This window comes from Culex quinquefasciatus, chromosome 3 (genome assembly GCF_015732765.1).
Source record: "Culex quinquefasciatus strain JHB chromosome 3, VPISU_Cqui_1.0_pri_paternal, whole genome shotgun sequence".
Classification (NCBI taxonomy): domain Eukaryota; kingdom Metazoa; phylum Arthropoda; class Insecta; order Diptera; family Culicidae; genus Culex; species Culex quinquefasciatus.
The window spans coordinates 75,742,334-75,759,135 of record NC_051863.1 but is presented as its reverse complement, the minus strand read 5'-3'; positions in this window follow the sequence as shown (position 1 = coordinate 75,759,135).

Here is a 16,802-nt window from a genome sequence, read left to right as displayed (position 1 = left end):
GATATTGGAGAAATTGCGATCGGAAGTTTGCTATTACACAGAGTTCCTGCTTTCTACTCTTTTTCCTCCTTCTTTGTTTTTCGCTTTTGGGGGAGCCTCTTCTTGGCACTGCTGGAAATCGCAACGTCCGGTTTGGCGATTGAACTTTTCCGATAATGTGGTGTTTGGCAGTGGATTTGCAGCGACTGTTCCCTCTCACCTTTGGCTCCTCCAGAAGAGGGCCAACTAGCCTGAAGAGGTAGAAGTTGAAGTCTAGAGTTTTTTTATTACATATGAAACACAATTGCTTATAGGACCTTTTTCAAAAAACTGTAGAAGTGATGATTGAGTGGATTATTTTTTAACTGTTGACCCAAGATTTCTGAACCAGAATCATAAAAACAAACCTTAGAGTTCACGAAATTTAATGATGGGCAATTGGAAATGTCATTAGATCAATAGATTTTGATGCCATCAGTAAAATTAAATTATGATTTCTAAAAAAAAAAAAAAAAAACATAAAATAATCTTTGCATTAGACTACTATCCTCACTTCCTCGGGTCACCGCCCAAGAAAAGCCGTAACTCTGCCAATCTCGAACAATATCTGGCCCCGGTGCATTGGGCCATAAGAAGTGTGTATGTGCACGCCGCACCCAGCTTCCTTCCTTCCTTGTTGGAGCTTATGCTGCGGGAAAAGCTGCATTCGATAAGCCAAGCCAAACCAACAAAGCCCCGGAGAAAACATAAGACAAAAAGTCGAACGAACAAGCGCATAAAGAGATACCATATTGCGAATGAAGGGAAAAGTTTTCCGCGCAACAAACCAAAACGGACGATTGTTTTCTTTCATAAATTTTATTTCTATGGCACAAGTTTTCCCAATGCTTGTCACCGCACTTCCCAACACACACACACACACACACACAGCCAATGTTTTTCCTGTTCGACTTCAGCGCCAGGATATGGATTGTGTGTGTGTCAGTGTATGTTTGCTCAAAATTGATATTTTGCCATGAGCTGTCGCAAATGGTGGCAACTTTGGTGTGTACACCTCCTTGAGAAGGGGGTCGGTCACGAACGGCTCACCAATCACCAGTAATGGTCGCCACTCGCTCACACTCAAAGTGTCTTGCGGACAATTGTTGCCTCGGCTATTGGTTGGCCCTTTCGGGTTTGGACTTTGTCAGGGCGGCGAGGAAAAAGTTTTTCATGCAGAGATAAATACTGCTGCGAAATGTCATCTGGCTAATGTAGTTCGTCAGGCAGTGGATGGGCTGTGAAATGCACTGACTTTGTTGGTTCGTGGAGTTGTTTATAATTTCAAACAGGGAAATTAAGGGAATTTAAGGGGCTTGTTCCGGTGGGCATACTAAGCCCAAATCCCAAATATGAGCTTGATTGCAGGTTACAGGAGCTGGCGCTTCAATTCAAACGCAAAGCGCCATTTCCTGTTACTTCCAATGAAGCCTCATATCGAAGACGCCGTCTTGCTAACTTGTGGACGTCGCTTTTTGACGTTCCGAGAAAAAACGCGTTTCAATGTTTGACTTTGAATAAACAAAAATGAGAGCACGCAATGTAAACAATAACAAACACGTTTTGTGTGGTTGATCATTCTGTGCATCGTTCTGAAGTTTGGTTGAATTTGATTGCTGGAGTCCAGAGTTATAATTACACATGTTTACGGTAGTCGAGCTCGTACCTGTGTCAAACGCGTTCTGACCCCTTCTGAGTCCTGCTAGTTCTTAAAACACTGCTGTTCCTTTCATTTTTCATGTGTTCAAAGATTGTGGGTCATGTCTAATTTCATACGAAGTTTTAAAGACACGTGAACATTTTTTGCATCGACTTTTTTACGTAATTTCTCAAAATTTTGAAAAGGAAACAGTTAAAGTCCCACTTTTTGTACAAGGTCCTAAAGAGCTATTTTCGCAAGTTTTTTTTTTTGGCTTTCTGAAAAACTATTGAAACAATCAGATCAGTTTAGGTCTTGTTAACTTTGCATAACATTTCTACAGGACCTAATAAAAAAGTGGGACTCTAACTGTTATCTATTCAGAGTTATGACAATTTCATTAAAAAAAGTCGAAGCAAAAAAATGTTCGCGTGACGTTGATCCTTAAAATTAAAAGTTTTGTTCCACATAAAATAAATTTTCGGCTGGGTTATTTCAGCTACGACAAGAACATTAAATTTCACATAAATTGACATGTTTCACGATGTTCAACAGTACAGTTACGAAAAACAGGAGTGTTTAAAAACTGTTTTTTTTTTTGCATTTTTCTAAAGAAAAAATCGTTATTTCAGAATGTGAGTATGTTTCCACACCGAGCGTCTAATTTCTATTTTAAACCATTTTAACTGCAAGATAAATGCGCAATAATACCATTCTCTGGTGTCAATACCAAATTATGGTATTCCTTAACTCTTTAAAATTTGTCTTTAGGATTATGCAAGGGCAAAGTTTAATTTAGATTTGAAAATTTCAAAGTCGTTTCCTTAATTTTTAACTTACGTCCTAAGGAAATAACTTGAAATTTAGGATAATTACCTTAATTTTTTTTTATAAAAGTTTTTTACTAAATTCTTCTGAACTTAGAAGCAAATTTTGGTTATTATATTGCATTAAAATAATAGCTCATTCGAATGTTTTCCCTATATATTTTTTTAATCTTTCGGGTGCTTTTTGAATATTGGAACTGAATTGAACTTTGCTTTAGTTACTGACAGTTTATCATTTATGTCGTTTTAAAAAATTCAAACATGTTTCGTGAACCCAAACTTAACTGTTTACGCCAGCCCGGGAGCATGTTGACAGCTCCCATACAAACTGAGCGTACCTCTTTTTGTGGGCCCAGTGGGCCTAAGATGGCGGCCTTTGATATCATCTAGCCAAACATTTGAAAATGGCGAATAGTTTAAATTAATATAGTTTTTGCCTACTTTCGGTTTAAAACGACAAAATAAGCATTCTGGAATCATTTTCTTGAAAAACTTGTTTAAAGATACGCCACGTTAAAATATTAGTCTCGAACAGTTGGAGGGAGCGTGCCGCGAAAGCCGTCACGGAAAAAAAGTTTCCCAGGCAAATTATGAGTTGCGTTTTTAATGGGCGGACTCTGACGAGGTCCACATGCCATCTGTCGGTGGATACGCGCAATTCACGAAAACTGTCATGTTAGGGGACGGCTGGTTTACGCTCAAATTATTTTCTAGATTTTTTTTTATTTTTGAGAAAATTTGTTCTACAACTGTACCTCTTTTGTATCATGTTTTTCATGTTCCATTTTTTGTATTTTAGCATTTATCTTGTTTAATTTATGTTTGTTTGTGAAAAATATGGCTTATTCTACACCCAACCGGTGGTCGCATGATTGTGATACATGGCGGCATGAAAGTATATCAGAATCTGCATGAAATCTGCCCTCATGAATTTTTTGCGCTATAGGGGTATGACATTTTTGCCCGTTACCGACAATTATCGACATTACCGACGGCAGGTTGATTGTATTGTAGAAAAAAACTTAAAGGTTGCTGATCCGACACGCTACCACCGCGCCATGGACGCTTGATGAATGGTGAGGGACAGAGCGCGAACATACTGTTCTCTCTAGAGTGTTGCTCGGGGACGCTCCAGCATTCTATGTGTTGGTGAGAAATGCAGATCGCTGACGTGTTTACACGCGGGTGAAAATGATCTATGGGCTTGCTGTAAAAAATGTAATAAAATATATAACATTTGGGTCATTCCATCTCAACTGTGCACGAAAAAGTGCAAATTTGAAAATTACCCTCTCCGATCCTGCTCAAATTTGGCAGAGCTGTTGATACTATCAAAACATGCAAGAATCCCGAATTTCATCCAAATCGGACCACCCCCTCCATTTTTGTACCTCCCCAAAAAATTGACTTTTTGGCGATTTTTGACCAAACCTCCTAGTTTCAAACGGCGATAGCTCAGGAACCACAAATCTCAGAAGGTCGGTCTTAGACTCAATTTTGAAGGAAATTGGACGTAGAATCCATTTCCGTGATCAAAATTTTGATTAATTTTTTTCTACCTGTATTGCGCAATTGAAAACTTTAAACGGCCGTATCTCAAAACACCCCAACTTATTTTTTTGATTTGACCTCACCATCGTGTTCCCCGGCCAATTTTACATAAGAATCACTTATCGACAGAAATGAATATGTTTCGTTCCAGAGATATCGAATTTTAAAGTTTTGTGTTTTCTAGATTACCTACATCAGCTTCATTCGCCGCATCTGCTAGAAGCACACAGGCGAGGTGATTAATAACTGCTACCTGGTGTTCTGGGAGATGATTAATTTAATTTATATTTTTATAATTTTACGCAAATATTTATTCAAATGGCTAATAGGGGAAATTCTCGTATGTTTGCCAGGTTAAGTCTTCGCTCCTAGTTTCATCCAATTTGCTCATTTTCACTATTTGAACAACAAAATTTGCAGAACTTTTGATAGAAACTTGCTTGTTCACTTCTCATTGAGCTATTTATCACTCGATTTCAGTTGAAAACGCTTTTAATAAGCTATGGCAACATTAGAGGAACGCTGAAATTAGATGCTGTTCCCCTATCTTGATCAATCTATTTTTGTGAAAGGAATATTTATTGGGTTATTTTGAATGCACCGTTTTTTACGTGTTCCTAACCGTTTTAGAGTACCTTCGAGGCCATGACTAGGGCCTTTGTCATGAGCGGTAGCAAAATAGTGCCATTCAGCAAAACCCCAAAACCTGCTTTATTATTATTATTATTATTATTATTATTATTATTATAGTTTATTATTGACACTTTGCCATAATTTGGCAAATCTGATTTATGGTTTAAAAGATTGATCATATTAAATCAATTTTTATATTGTGAGCCAGCTCCATTTGATTAAATGATGATTTTGGTCAAGGTACATTTAATAAAAAAAAATCCTTATACGTGAGGACAGCAGCCGTATTGTGTTCCAAGAATCTAAGAATTAAAGAAGAAAAAAAACTGTAGTTCGGACGGTGTCAAAATCATCGCAACTAAATTTGGGGAATTAGCCACTTTGCAGCAGATCAAACTTTGTTATTTTCTTAAATTTTTGGTGGAGTATGAAAAGGATTTCTGGAAGGTATCCAGAAATCCTTTTCATACTCCACTAGAGTACAACGTATAAACAATTTTTTTCATATGTTTTACTCAATAATGTATCGTGCACTTATTGTTCAGTGTTACTAACAAGATTTCATTTTCCTGCTCGCTTCGTCGGATTCCAATTCTGCCCTTAACTGTGTGTCGTTATTACTCTATCCTATGGGTTAGCACAGAAATTCACTTCATTATTTTTTTGAGCAGATACACATTCGCGATTAAACTCCAGATTCCTACAGTGTTATACAGTTATTTTTTCCCAATTTGATAAAGATTATTTATGATGAAATATTATTTCAATAAATGACCAGGTAGCAGTTATTGATCAGCTCGCCTGTGTGCTTCTAGCAGATGCGGCGAATGAAGCTGATGTAGGTAATCTCGAAAACACTAAACTTTAAAATTCGATATCTCTGGAATGAAACATATTCATTTCTGTCGATAAGTGATTCTTATGTAAAATTGGCCGGGGAACACGATGGTGAGGTCAAATCAAAAAAATAAATTGGGGTGTTTTGAGATACGGCCATTTAAAGTTTTCAATTGCGCAATACAGGTAGAAAAAAAATTAATCAAAATTTTGATCACGGAAATGGATTCTACGTCCAATTTCCTTCAAAATTGAGTCTAAGACCGACCTTCTGAGATTTGTGGTTCCTGAGCTATCGCCGTTTGAAACTAGGAGGTTTGGTCAAAAATCGCCAAAAAGTCAATTTTTTGGGGAGGTACAAAAATGGAGGGGGTGGTCCGATTTGGATGAAATTCGGGATTCTTGCATGCTTTGATAGTATCAACAGCTCTGCCAAATTTGAGCAGGATCGGAGAGGGTAATTTTCAAATGCTGTTCCGCTTCAGATGGAATGACCCATTTTCTGCAGCAAATCCACTGTTGCAGATTTTGAGATATATTTTTCGTTTGGGTGTACCATTTCTTTTTGAAACAGTTTGCCTATTCAGTTTTTTATAAATGTTTTTACAGTCACTTTTTCATTTTTTGCTTGGACATAACTCAACCCATCGGGACGACTCTTTTTCCAGTGATTTGACGCGCTTGCCTTCGCGGAATTTTGAGCGAAAGTTGGAACGCCGTTTTTGATCGCTAAAATTGCAGAACGCGTACTACAAAGTCATCTAGATTATCCTTGCAAATCATTGCTAGAAAAAAGAATCGTCCCGATTGGTTGAGTTATGCCAGAGTACCAGCGAGTTAAACTTACCGTTCCAACTTTTTTGTGGGATTAGGAGTTGGAATGTTAAAACATATTGACAAAGTCACATAGAATAGTTTAAGAGTTCTTCTTTCCAATGCTTTAAAAAACCCAAAATTGGTTGAAAAATTGATTTTTGGCGAACTTTTAGATTGAATCCCGCCTGGATACTTGGTAGGGTCATAAAGAGTTAAAGAGTCATATTTAGCCTACAGATCAAGTTTTCATTACTGAATTCAGTAAAATTTACCTTGTTCTAAATTTCAGATTCTTTATCAATTGTATCATCAAGTCTAACGCATGAATCAGTTGAGTTGGGTGGCTATCGATTGTTGTTCGAACAATAATAGGGGGATGGCGTCGCTATTTTTAGACCACGTTTTCCACTTTTTCTCATCGAAATCGACTACTTTATCGACTTCATTTTGCTGGGCGAAATAGGACGCCGTCTATTTTTAGAAGATGACTCAGCACTTTTCCACTCTTGCACTTAAAAAAACCAGATGGCAGCACGATGTAATGCCACGTCCCTATAAAGACAGGTGTATGCAGTGCAGCAACTTTCAGAGAAAGAAAAGCACACTGTTGGCTCCAGGTTCCGGTTCTGTATATGGAAATATCAACTGCTGCGTTTACACAAAAATCACATCTGTTTCAAAGAAATTCCATCTCTGCCTCATGCTGCGAGTGAGTGTGGTGGGTTCGAATTTTGGGGTGGACGCCTGTCCCCAAGGGAAAAAGCACTCCCAAATGCGAAGAATTCTTCGATTTTTCTTCACCCTCATAAATTATGCATTTTACATCACCGAACAGAACAGAAGAAAGGGAAATATGCTTCCGCTGCATGTAATTTGTCTTCTTCTCCGGGAGCTTTTATCGTTGTCGTATCCTACGTACATATATTTGGATAGACACAGATCCCCCCCCCCTCCCCTTTTGCCCAGATCGGGGCTGATTCCGAAGAGCTTCCTTTGCCCTGGCTAGCTGGCCGCTATAAGGGAGCGTTCTTTTATTACGTAACGCAGTATGGGGGGAGGGGGGGTCGGAGGCCGTGTTACGCTCCATACAATTTTTTTAAAATTTGTATGGAAATTTTGTTACGAGGGGGGGGGAGGGGGTCTAAAAGTCCGATTTTTCGCGTTACGTAATAAAAGAACGCTCCCTAACCCCATTACGTTTTACGGAAAGTGTGGCAGTCAAGAAGTATAGGTGAAGGGGTGTGCGTTTCTACGTACAGTCTTGTTTGCTTCTATCGAGACGCGTTCGGAATATTTTGGAATTCATCGTCACTACTATTCAAAATTTGAATTCATCACATCCGAATTGCTAACCTAATGCATGAAATATAGATACACTCGACCCCCGGTGGTTGGTCACTTTTTTATCTGACACTTTTTAGTTTGTACCCCGTTGGTTTGACAAAGTCAAATGAAAAAGTGACGAACTGTCATTTTTTACACGGCGCTTACGCACACTATCAAAACAAGCGTTTGGTAGTGTGTACGAATTCCATGAAAAAGTGGTGTCAAACTAAAAAGTGACCCCGTTTGTTTGACAACAGTTGGTGTCAAACCATCGGGGTTTGAGTGTATTTGACATATGAGGGAGTTTTCCAATCAAGTAGAAGAAACCCGGCAGTGAAATTATCGTAATGTATATTTTGTCATAATTCTACCTCAGTTACGAGGACCGAAAAGCATTTTGCCAAGTGTTCATATTACGTAGTTCCTAAATTTTCCACCCGTCACTGTACCGGTGCCCGGTGCTCGTGGACAGTCCTGAAGCAAATTGACCAACTTTATCCATGGAATACTAGGCGAATGGCGCATCTCGGAAGTAAGCTGGTAACATGTTGTTGTCTGCCCTGTCTCTGTCCCGGGCCGAGAGCGAAGAAAATGGATTATTTGGGTACACTGTAAATTTTAGGTCAGAGTGGACTGCGCTGCGTTGTCTTGGTCATGGCCCATTTGGTGTGACACTGTGCTGATAGACTTCCGTGGGACAAGATTAATGTACGGACTTTGGATGGGACAATTTGGAATTTTAGGTTCCGAGGGTGGGGGTGAGAGGTTGGGGGATGAAAAAATTGGATCCAAACAAGTGACATTTGATGTGTACCAGCTGCCAGAGTGCATCGCTGCAGATAGTGTGCTGGATTTAATGTTGCTCTAAATTTGTCTCGAATACGAATGTTTGCCTTCTGCACACTCTGGTTAGTGCCAAGTGTCTTTGAATACTTTTTATAATTTTTGCACCAACACTCCCCTGCACCGGTATCAAATAGTTTGAGCGATACCATTTTGAGCACCTGTGGTTGCAAGTGTTAAGTATAGCATTAAACCGGTATCCTCAAGCGCAATTAAATTACCCAAAAGAGATGAAAAACAGAAAGCAGTTTTCAATGTACACACAGGACTGGGGTCTAATAGTGGCTCCAGCTGCCGCCGCATCTATACAGATAATCCTGACAAAATCCCTTACATATGCTGCCGCTGCTCATATGTGGCTTGGGGGCCCTCGAACAAACATGAAGAACATGGACTATGTATGCTACCGGCATGGGGTCAGAAGGGACTAAATTGCAAACCAAACCAAACCAATGCCCAGTGCATGAAGTTCTGCTATGTATAGAGTACCAGCTGTTTGTGTTGTAGGTCAGTGTTACTCCTTCTCTCTCACAGTTAAATGTACCTTTTTTAACTTTCCCAGCATTGCACACTTCCCTGGCAACATACGCTGCAGATTTGCCCATACGGCCATTACCACCCACACCCGGCCGGCCGGCTTAATGCACTCCGTCACTGGTCAATATCTGGGTGGGAATTCTTTGGGAAATCTTTTCAAAATAAATGTAAATTTGCAACGAAAAAAAAAACTTCTAGAAAATACTCTTGAAACACTCAACACATCACTGTTTTGTCATAAAACAACATTAACGGTCCCTAATATAACCTGACAGGTAACTTCTCAAAAAACAAACTTCCGGACCATAGCCAAAATCGATTTTGAGCATTACTTTTCAAGGATTCAAATTAGCTAATGAGCTAAAATGAGATCAATACGGTCAAAATTGGTTAAGCCAGAGCCGAGAAACAGTCCAGACTCGATTATCCTAAGCCTCGATTATCCGAAGTTTCCATTATCCAAAGATTTGTATGGAACTTTGGATAATCGAATCACGAATTTAAAAAAAACGTATTTTTTTGTTTTCTTACCTTTAACATCAAATTGGAGTTCTGCCACAGAGAACAGATGTACATCACTGAACAAAAAGCATCGAAAAAGGTGTGTAAAAATTCAAACCAAGATACGTTGAAAAGAGCGAGGGTGTGCATCATCCGCCTAGATAGCGCCACTTCAAAAATCATGACGACCTACAGTAGCAGAACGTTGGACCATCCATTCACTGCACAAAACATTCCGAACGAACGACATCAGACCAATGTCTGACAGTCCTTCATCGTAGGGGTACGATTTTACGCGCGCAAGAAAATAACAAAATCAGCTGTGAAGGTAAACAAAACGAAATCAGAGTTCACATGTTAACTCTGATTTCGTTTTGTTTACCTTCACAGCTGATTTTGTTATTTTCTATTTAAGCTATCGTTACTATTTTAAGCTATCGTTCAAAAAAAATCATTTTAAACAAGTTTTCTTCTATGTTTTTGTTAATGTTAATGCATTTTTGAATTATTTGCAGTTAAATGAAATTGTACTGAAGTGAATTTAGTTTATAAACGAGGAAAATATTATTTTTCTGAGGAAATTATTTAGCCATTCTACATTGTTAAGTCAAGTAATCTCAGCTGCGACGGTGGCGCCGCCAAGCGTATCCTTTACACCCTAATTTCTTTGATGCAAGATTGTATGCAACACATTTTGTTAGTGCTGCAGTGTTTACACACAAGTTCGAGCCTAGATGTACATCTGTTCTCTGTGGTTCTGCGACCCCATTTTAGTCAAATTTGAATGGTTGATTACTAGCCTGTCCCATTTTGAGGTCATGTCGAGGAATTTCAGGTGCTCACTTCTTAAATGATAGATTATGATGTTAGGAACAATGTTTTCTTAGATAAGAAAAAAAATACTAGTTTACCCCCTAGTCGATTTACTGAAAAAAGTCAACTTTTTTAACAAATTTTCTATAATCGCTTGGAATCAATACAAAAACTGATTCGATCTGGTGAGTATTATCTTCAAACGATAGATTTTTGTCCATAGATTAAGATGCACTATCAATATTGGACCAATACCTAAGTTTTTGGACTCTCCCAGGCGGATTTATGTCGATTTTTCTCAGAATTCAGAAGCAAGGCCTACTAATTACACGATGTTGCAAGCATGTGTCGCAAAGGTCAGGGTATGCTTTCTTATAGTAATTTTAACCGCTGAATCCGAATCTGAAATCAAATTTCGTGTTAACAGTGATGTTTTGGAGCTACACCCTTTTGGAATGTTATTTGTGTGTTTAAATCGCTGCAATTCAAATAGCTTGCAAGTTCAGTCATACTTTTCTCGGTTTTCGTTCTACTTTGATTGTTATTTTACTCACAGATCTGTTAAATGTTTTTTTTAACGTTTTGATTACCTTAAGCAATTCGAAAAATCGCATATTGTTATTTGGTGGGGGCTTAGGGACTATCCATAAGCTACGTGGACACTGTTTTTCAAATCGCAGACTCCCTCCCCCCCAATTTTCATACAATAAAAATCTTTTTGATATTTTTTTTTTGTAAAAAAAAAGTTTATTTAGAGCATTATATTTTGTACATGGTTTACATAGAAAAGCATAAGTTTTGTCGATTAATACAGATTATTTGAACAACTATACCAAAAATTGTTTATCGTTTACAATAAATATTATTAGAGTTTGTTCTTCTTCTATCTTTGAGCTTCAATGGCGTTTCTTCTTCTTTTTCGGGCGGCCGGGTCCTCGTCGGCCTGAATTGGGCGCAGAGCCTCCAGGAGAGATATCACTTTCGCTCTCTGAGATGGTGTCCAAAGATGGCGATGTCTTCGGGTCCCGGATGGGAAAAGGAATCTTGAAATTGTTTTCCAAGATCATATTAGCAGGCGTCAAAGAGACTGGCATCTCTTCATCATTGCTCTCTTCGTTTCGTGAGTTCTCGATTTGATGTTCGTCTCCAGTGCCGATACCGCTGAGTTCGTTCGTGACATCAGTTGAGTGATTCGGCAAGATCGTCGCGGTGTCGGTCCCCGAGATACTGATGCAGTCGATTGGATTTGTTTGTAGTGGTGCAGTTTGGGTTTGCAAAACCGTGGTGGAGGTACTTTCGTTCACCATACCAGCGTAGCTTTGTGGTGCAGTTGTCTGTGCGCTTTTCAGTCTCTCGCTGAGGTCGGCCTTCTGGCCGAGAAGTTTTTTGTTTTCAACACATGACATCCCTATGTGTTGAGTTAGTGTGCAGTGTCTGCACGTCGCTGGTTGACCTGTGTAGGTGACCAGCGTTAGTTCGTTTCTGATTGTAACGAACGACTTAATATGGCGGCGAAGCACCATCTTTGCAATCCGGATTCCTGACGATACGCCGCGGAATGCGAATTTTTCTCCCCAGACTGTTTCTTGGATGCTCAAGACATCATCGTAGTGCCGAAGAAAGGCCACAATTTCGTCATCGGTGACGTTTTCGGAGAGATCGTGGATTTTGACCTCCACTCCCCCGTCCTCCATCATCAACCGAACTTTGACCTTGGTTTTGTTAATCACGAGCTCGTGCTTTTCGTTGTGCATAGCAACAATATCTTGAGCGATTTTCAACTCGCTGCACTTAACATGTGCGCAGTTTTGCGCATGGTTGATCTGGAGCCTCTTCACTTGCTCTGGCCTCAAGGCCAGATTAACGTGCACAAACTTGTGCAACTCTTCAAATGTTGGGCGTTTTGGGAAGTTCGATAGAAGCACCTTGAAGGTGTTCTCACGAGTTTGCACTTGAGACATAGTTGTGATGGCGAAGCACAAATTAATCACAATTAGATGATTTGACGCGAAAACTCGATTCCACACCCGATGGTGTGGAAAAGAAAGCAAAAAACACTTGAACAAAGGAACTCTGGTTTATGCGACTGGTCGCATCAAGAGTGCGATGCGAACTTATGGAGCGTGGAAAATCGCTGAACAGTGCATCTTAATCTATGGACAAAAACCTATCGTTTGAAGATAATACTCACCAGATCGAATCAGTTTTTGTATTGATTCCAAACGATTTTAGAACATTTTGTTCAAAAAAGTGACTTTTTCAGTTTATCTACTAGGGGTGCGAGAAAGAATTTTATTATTTTTTCTTGTCTAAGAAAACATTGTTCCTAACATCATAATCTATCATTTAAGAAGAGAGCACCTGAAATTCCTCGATATGACCTCAAAATGGGACAGGCTATTTGATTACCTATTTAAAAAAAGACTTTATTTCAATATTCCAACACGGCAATTTTGGCCGCCATTTCGATTTAATAAAAAAATCTAAATCACTTTAGAGTAGTTTGGGGGTCATTCTGAAGCATAACAATCAAAAATAAGACAACGAAAAAAACATTTTTTTTCCTGATTCGATTATCCAAAGTTTTGTTCATCCGTAGTGAAATTTTGTCAAGGCCTTTGGATAATAGATTGTGGCCAGTAATCAATTGTCAATTTTTCAACCAAATTTCCTTCGCTTTTAGGGTAATTTTCATTTCGTTTTGAAAATTTGAATTGATCTTGCTTGCAATTTTTTGACATTGAGTTTTTTTTTCAAAAATACATATCAAAATTAGAACTCAACCTTTGGTAATCTCTTGAGGGGCGTCCATAAAAAAAGCATTCAAATTTCTTCCTCGTGGACTCATTTGTTCATTTGTTTCGTTTTCAAGAATGCCAATGACACATTCTGCCTTGACGTTACAACGGTTTGACGACTTTTTTTTTTAATTTTACCAGTTTTAAAATTTTTGCACTGGTATACAAGCCCGGAGAATAGTTCCATTAAACTTGGTATAGTTAAAATTAATCCATTAAACTTAATGAAAACACAACAAAAGCTTGCCAGACTTTGGAGTCTTCTCGGCCAGTTCCGGTTTACCTGGAACCGGTTTCCGGATACTCAAAGGGTGGCCAGTTTAACATCTCACGAAATTTGAAATTATAACTATCTATGATCTAACCTTCTCAACCTTCCTGGACCACACCCGGAACCGGTTTTTGATTACCACTAAGGGACAATTTCAAAGTATCTAAAGAATCTTATCATGCGAAATATTAAACTTAAGGTGAAGCCGCAGATTATTTTTGAAGAAATTTGATCATCACTATAAAATATTCTGTATTAAATTCAATTTGACGAATTTCAGCACCAAAAGGAATCAGCGTGTACCGGTTGTTGCCTTCTTAAGCCACTGAAGGAATTTTTGATCTAAATCAATTGTGCTTCAAAATTTATATAATTTTGTGGCACACTGATTGACGTCCTAGTTGGCAATCATTGATTAATGACGATTTCAATAACTTCACAAGGAATGGGATAATCGTTACCAAAAGGAATCAGAATGTGTAGGGCACTATTCTTAACAAATTTTTGAAGGAATTTTGTCAAAATATTGATAGGGACGCGAAATTTATATCTTCGATCGAAAAACCATGACAATGATGGAAGTCTTCACGTTAATAAAATTTCAAAACATGACTATTTTAGGTCATGCTGAAGTCTTCTGGACAGTGTTGTTAAAATATCAGCTCTCAACAAATATAATTATCAATCCTGAATACTCAGGCCCCAAATACAAATTTCTTTTCTCTCTTTTTGAAATTAAATATGTCTTTATTGAACTTTCTTATAATAATTACATTTCATTTACATTCTAAGTGGTATGGCTACATGCTCTTCATCTTTGTTATATTTTTAGTTTTCTTATTAACTGTTCACATTCATTTGTTTACTTCAAATTGTTTTACATTTTTGCATTGAATCGAATACATTTGGGTAAAAAAGAAAAAAAATCACTTTAACAACTAATCCTAACTTAAAACTAAAAAAAAGTAAATTCATTGAAATATTCAAAATCACTAGAACGAGTAAACTATGAACTGTATTTTAAGATGAATGCTCCAAGCGTTCTTACTTGTTCCGCACGAGTTTTGCAACCACGCAGTGTTGTTGTCATCTCGATGAAAATGTTCAGAAGTTCTTGTGGTGAAAACAGGTCACTACTGCCTTCATCCGTTGATGCTGGTTGGTTTTCCCTTGGATACTGACTAAAGCCAGGTGGTGCTGTATTCTCTGCAACTTTTTGCCGCTGATTCAACGGCAATGGCTGCAGATTTGGAACCACTCGAACAGATCCCGCTCCAGGTGACGCCAACGCAGGAAAATCCAAGTCCGTGAAAGTTGGTGGTGTTTTGCGACGATTTGGTTGGTGCCTTGTCGTCGCTTGCTGCCGAATTTTTACAAACTCAGTCCGTTTTGGGCAGCTTCGATTCTTGGTCGAATGGTCGCCGCCGCAATTGAAGCATTTCGCTCCGATGTTCTTGTTGATTGTGTTGCAAGCTTGAGTTTTGTGCTCACCTCCGCAGGTTGCACAACGACTCTTGATGAAACAGTTCCTTCCACCATGCCCGAACTGCAAGCAGTTCGAACATTGTGTCACGTCACGGTGCACTGGACGATAACGTTCTTAAGACACGATGATGTTGAAAATTGCCCGAACTGCCTTCAGCTCAGACGGCGTTGTCGATCCTTTCTCGAAATGAACCAGGTACAGTTGATCACGATACTTGATGGCCTTGTTGTGTCTCGTCATCTTGAAGACTTTGATCACGTTCAACTTAAGAGTTTTCAGCTCTTTTTTCAGCACACTCACATCCATGTCGTACAGGCCTCGGAGGACCTGTTTCATGGGGCGTTTACCTGGATCGTCATGGCTGTAGTATTTAATCTTTGTGTTGTTCAGGAAATCCCGAACGTAGTTGTAATCCTTTCTGGTAGGTAGCAGAACTTTGAGTCCATCGGCACACAAGCTAATGGAAGCTCGTAAAGCACCAGATTTGATAAACCCGGTCAGCCACTTTCGCACCGAATCCGATGACAATGTTTTCACAAAAATGGGTGGCAACTTTTCCCGTCGTTCAAATTCTTCCTTCTCGCTCACGTCCACAGGGAGGGTAGCAAACTGGTTTCCAGACGAATTTTGAGCGTCCTTGCCCAAACTGCCTGGCTTTGCAGGTAGCGTTTCGGCATTCTTTAGCTTCTTCAAATCTGCCGATCCTGCTGGTGAGGACCACCTCTTTTTCTTGCTGTGAGGTATTTTTTGCACTTTTTAGTACTTTTAAGGTGTGTGAGAGACGCACGTCTGGCTCGCTTCTCTGCTGATCGCAGATTTTTTCTTTTCTCTCCGTTATGTTATTCTCTACACATTCGCGTTTGACATTCTCCTCGGTCATCCAACCGCAAAAGCGTTCATCCACAAATGTCGTCACAAAGCCAATTACACAAGCGTAGTTTTACGGGACGTCATGTGTGGTCGGCTCCTAATCGCCGTCTCGAGTTCTTTTCTTACAGTTTTCGGAGAGATTGAGAGACTCAGCCGTGAGAGAGTATTGTCGAGGAAAACGGGAGAGTGATAGGGAAAGAATGCCATTGCTAAGAATCACGAAACACAAGAAGACGTCTCACAAGCTATAGTGACGGTCGCTATGCTATCTGATGTTTTGGTGCAGAGATTATCAAATGATCGCTTTTTCTATCACTCGTTTGCAACATTGCAAAGTAATTTGAAAAAACAGACAAAATGAAAACATTGAAGGGTTGCGATCAAAGCGCTTACAGCTAAAACAATGTGTTTAAATATTTTTTTCAGGTTGTTTTATGTAAAAATAAATAGGAATGTCTATTACCAGGATTTTGAGATACATTATTTTAAGATATATTGATTTATTTTTTATTTTCTTTTTTATTTTTAGAAATTTACGCAAACTTCTGTTGCGATCATACTCGGGATTTTGACTCCTTTTTCTCCCCGGAACAAGCCTTTTAAAACAACCAACATAAACATTTTTGTTAAACCTTAGTCCGTAACATTGCTTCATGTTCTATTTCTAAAAAGAATTTAAATATTTATTAATTTTAAACTTGCTTTTCCTTCCGTGGAATTTTTAATGCATGGGAAACACAATTTTCGACGAGAACTCTGATCTCCCAACACTCTCACGTGTTCCAAACAGTTCACCGGAAGTGGACATCATTGCCAAGAGTATCATTTATACATTTCACAAGTTAGTACGGTTGCATGCATGCATGAGAAAAGGCAAAAGTGTACAACCGTGAGCCTCACCTTTCCCCATGCTAAATAACCCGTTTCCTTCCACGTGGCCAAATGACGACACCAATGACGACGACGACGACGAGTTCGGTACCGTTTAACATATGGTCTCTGGCACGAGATGGCATGGTATCGGATCGTTCGGTCG